Here is a 5,144-nt window from a genome sequence, read left to right as displayed (position 1 = left end):
GAGATCCAGATTGTCTTTATGTTCTTTGGTCATGATAAACTCATAGACAAATATTAAGGTAACCCAAATTCCTTAAAACATTGGTTATCTTCTTTGAGGTTTTCAAATTTGATATGCACTATTCCTAACAGATCCTCTCCTTTTAGTACCCGTTTCAAATCTGGAACAAATTCAAGATCAAGCTGATTAGAGGTAAATCCAAATTATATTTAACTTTTGGTTTTTTTTTTTTTTTTTGTTATTTTACCCAAAAGAAAATGTTTGAAATTTTCAATAATTAAGCCAGTGTAGATTTAGATGGTGAGGAAGAATATGATAGCAAATACCAAAACATAAATAGATATAAAATGGAAAGATTGATCAAAACAAAAGTGTAAATAAACATTCCTCATTTTAGCCTCAGATTTGGTAGATCAAAACAATACTGCAACTTAAAAAATGATGATTTAGTAAAATCATGAACTCCTTAATGGTGAATAACTCATACCATGTACAACTCTAAATCATTGTCTTTCTTTATATTCACATGGTGCACCCTCATAAAAAAAAAAAAATTGTAATGTTGTAGGTTAGAGTTTATAGGTGAAATGCGTGTGTTATGGAAATTAACGAAATAGGTATTCCTTAATTACGACATATTTTTAATAATTTGAGTCATTAGTTTTAATTTAATTTAAATTTATTACTATTATTATTATTATTTGAGATTTGACTGGTTAGATATGGAAAAAAAATTATCCCATATTTTAATAACTTTAGCCATTAATGTTTTGAAAATTTAACCGATTAATATGGTAACAATATTAATTATAGGTTTAAAAATCCATTTTTAAAAAAATAATAAATTAGTCTAAAGTAACTATTTAACAATAATAATTATAGGTTTAAAACTCTGTTGTTTAGAAAATAATAAATTAGTCATCCTAAAAGGTAACTATTTAAACTAATAAATTAGTTTTCTTAAAGGTAAATATTTAAAAATAGTTACAATTGATTGTCATCCTTTTATATACTTAATTTAATTTAAAATAAATAAACATAAAATAATAATATTTTTTCTATTATGTTAAAATATTCTTTTTTAATTTGTACTTAGTTAATATAATGTGTAAAACAGACATTTGGGACTGCGACACAAGTTTTTTAAGTACTTTTTGGATTTTGATTTTTTGACTGGGCAACACAAAGGTGAAATGTATGATATGGAAATTAACGGAAAAATGTGTATTCATTACCTACCGCATATTTTATTAATTTGAGTCACTAATTTTAATCTAATTTAAATTTGTTATTTATTTTTTTCTTTTTTAGATTTGAATTCTTAGTTATGAAAACAAATCAAGTATAGATTTCAAAAAATTGTTTAAACCACTATGAATGTGGTGATTAGGGTTTACAATATTAGTATTTCTAAATTATCTCCATATTTTCGTTAAAAAAAATTACCTCATATTTTAATAATGTTAGCCATTAATGTTTTAAAAATTTGACCTATTAGATATGGTAACAATATTAATTATAGGTTTAAACATTTGTTTTTGACAAATATAACTATTTAAAGCAATAAATTAGTTCTCTTAATGGTAAATATTTTAAAATTGTTACAATTTTTTGTGATCTATTTTATATACGTAATCTCTTTAAAATAAATAAACTTAAAATAATAAATATTTTTTCTTTATATTCAAATATTATTTTTTTTACTATGTACTTATTAATATAATGCTAAGATGGGGGTTTCACTTTAAAAAAAATGTATATACATTTTTTGAAATTATGGAGATGACGATACAATTTTATTATATAAATTATCTTAATACTTTGGATTTTAATTTTTTGATAGGGCAATAGTGAAATGTGTGTGATATGGAAATTAACAAAAATATGTATTCCTTGATTACCACATATTTTATTAATTTGAGTCACTCATTTTAATTTAATTTTAACATATTATTATTATTATTGTCGCAACATCATTGCGACGCGGAGCGGCCGAAGGGTCTCTTTCGAGATAAGGGTTTGGAGTCGCCACCAATCATCTACAAGGTGTGATTGGTCACCTAAAAATAAAAACAAGGTCTGTGGAAACAGATTGTTGGTTCAGGGGTCGACTGAGCGTAAGGAAGGTGTTAAGCACCTAAACGGTACCACATTTTGTCAAAAATTATCCTATTATTTTATTTGGTCCAAAAAAATGTTTTTATTTTATTTTAAATGTCTCATATTATATTAATTCACATTTTGTAATAAGATATGAATGAATAGGTATGAGTGGCACGAAGACCATTAGAAAAATTTATCAGAATATTGGAAGGTTCCAATTTCCGTCATTGAAATAATTATTTAGTAAAAAAAAACAATGATAAATTAAAAAAATGAAATAATGGCACACATAAAAACTCAAACTTTTATTGTGATTATCAATATCCTAAGCTCTTGCCACTACACCAAGACCTTAGGATACAATTTAATTGCTTTTTAAAATACAAATGTTTTATTTTTGAATTTTGTTAAAAAAAATGAAAAAAAAATTCATAATAATTTTTTAGTAAAAACAATGTTTAAAAAAACAAACATTTTTTAAGACAAGGATTCAAACTTCGGTCTTATACATTAAGAACTAAACATCGTACCACTATGCCAAGATCCTAAGATGAACAATAAAGTTTTTAATTTATTTTTAAAAACTAAAAAAAATGAATTTTATTAAATTAAAATAAAAAAAATAAAAACAAAAATTTTATTTAATTCGAAATTAAAGATATTTTTGAAAGAAATCTTTATTTCTTAATTCAACAAAATGTTTTATTTAAAACAGATTTTATTTGTTGAGATTCCCCCAAGAATAATTAACAAATTTAAAAAGATATCAATATTTTTAAAAACTAAAAGATTATCTTCAAATCTTTTTACTACCTCCTCTTAAATCTTTAAGAAGATAATTCTTTTTTAAAGAAATTTTAGAAAAAATTAATAAATAAATAAAATCTTTTATCTCCTGGATTTCAGTGTATCATTGGGTTTTGCCACCAGAAGCAAGCCTATCGTCTCTGCTCATGTCGATCAAGCAGTTTTGGAAGGAGAATAATGACCGAGATCGATCGACCGACCAAACACGGAGACGTTATGTAGCTATCCCGCATATAGAATTTTTCATGATCAAACTTTGAGAATGGAACAGGCTAAAAAATTCTCAATTCGTCAATTCCGACGACGATAATGAAATTGAGACAATTTGAGCGCGTCAAACTTTTGTGGTCCAGGATGGTAAAGAAAATGGATTGAGAAGTACGGGGAGGAGTGTATGGAGGAATTATGAAGAAGATGAGAGAAGGAAAAAGGTAGGGGAGGGATGAAAGCCTCAAATTTCCTCTATTTTGTCTGGCTTTCTGTGTGGCTCTATGTGTCCTTTAAATACACAAATAAAATAACAGTAACATGCATGAATAAAAACGAGGGAAAACGTAGGAAATGACACCTCTAGAACCTTGACCAAGAAAAAATCAAAGGGAGGGAAAAAAACTGTTAATATGAAAAATAAAATCTTTATTTTTAAATTTGTAATTTTATTAATAAAATCAAAATTTTTAAAAGAAACTTTATTTTTTTAAATTTAAATTAAAACTTTAGCTTATAAACAATAATAAAGTAATCTTTTTTAATGAAGATATTTAAAAATAATAATAATAAATAAAAAAAATTACCCGGACCAATAACGGTGTCTACAATTATTATTTTATATTTTTTAGATTTGACTTCTTAGATATGGAAAAAAATTAAGTGTAGATCGTAAAAATCAGTACTATAAATTAAAACTACACAATTATACGTACAAATCAGTAGTCAAAACTATAAGACAATTATAAGTATAGATTTGAATTATTCCTACAATTTTTCAAATCAGTACTCTCAAAATTAACAAGACGAACATATGTGTGTGTAATATTTACTATAAATTAAAACTACACAATTATACGTGCAACGGACGTGTATTTTACTAGTGTTTATAAATTACAAGAAATATCTATAGACGGTGCCTTTTAATTCAGAAATACTCATATTTAAAAGTTTCAGTACTAATCTTCATCCCTTTTTATAGATGTTTCAAAATATATCTTTTGATCAAACATCTAATAAAATTTTAATAAGAAGTTGATATCGCAAAATTTGAAATAACGTGCAATTAAAAGTCACTCATGCTGGCATTTTTTGCTACCATAGTATTACTATTCTTTGAATGCTACCATAGTATTACTATTCTTTGAAACCAAATCATGGAAACAAGGAATTTGGATGGGAAGAACTTTCCTACAATAAAAAAATCAATAAATAAAGTTTTCTAATGTTCTGAAGTTCGAGATACGTAATTCATAAAATAAAAAATATATGAAAAATAAAAAGAATTTCCGTTGCCGGGATTTGAACCCGGGTCTCTCGGGTGAGAGCCGAGTATCCTGACCAACTAGACTACAACGGAATTTGTCAATAGAGCGAGCAATACTGAATAAATAATAAATAAACTCATTTTTCTTTTTCCTTTTTTTCCTCTATATTTTAATCTTTTCAACTTTGGATTTTTCTAAAATATATATGTGTATATTTAAAAATTTAGGATTAGGGTAGGTTTGAAACTAATTACTAAAGTGGGACAAGTAACCATGATTTAGGCCGACGTAATTTCATAGCGTCATTCGATTTGAATGCTACATAAAGAACATAAGCCAGATGAAGGAACGGGAAGACCTAGGATGTAGAAGATCATAACATGAGTGATCGGCAGAGTTGGATTCCTATAAATAAATGATGCGATTTCAATATAAAGCCTAGGAATTGTACACGATTTAAAGCATACATGACTCTAGTTGGCAGATCTAGAGCCACGTGGAATGGACAAACAAATTGTGTGTTGCCCGAGCTAGATGATCCCTTGATCAAGGCTCACCCTTCATTCTTCCCTCACTCTTCCTTCCAATACAAAGTTTTTTTTTTCTTCTCTCTCTAACTTGCAAGTCTGTCGCTGCAATAAGTTTTTTTCTTTCATCCTATCTGTTTATGCAAGGATATGCACAACAGTGTATTTCAGATTGCAGCTCGAACTCGGCCTCCGAATCAATCTGAATACTTGGGCGGACCTGTACAAAAAG

General features: G+C 26.8%; 1 non-coding gene across 1 annotated transcript; it reads right to left on the bottom strand.

Annotated features, from left to right (window-relative positions):
- Positions 1–4,404: 4,404 nt before the first annotated feature.
- Positions 4,405–4,477, bottom strand: TRNAE-CUC (transfer RNA glutamic acid (anticodon CUC)). Its single transcript has one exon. It is a non-coding gene; the product is annotated as a tRNA-Glu (tRNA).
- Positions 4,478–5,144: the final 667 nt, after the last annotated feature.

The sequence above is a fragment of the Momordica charantia genome (genome assembly GCF_013281855.1).
Source record: "Momordica charantia cultivar OHB3-1 chromosome 11 unlocalized genomic scaffold, Mcharantia_2.0 BLBB01000011.1, whole genome shotgun sequence".
NCBI classification, from domain to species: domain Eukaryota; kingdom Viridiplantae; phylum Streptophyta; class Magnoliopsida; order Cucurbitales; family Cucurbitaceae; genus Momordica; species Momordica charantia.
Note: the sequence above shows the minus strand (reverse complement) of the source record. Positions and strands in the feature narration are given on the sequence as shown.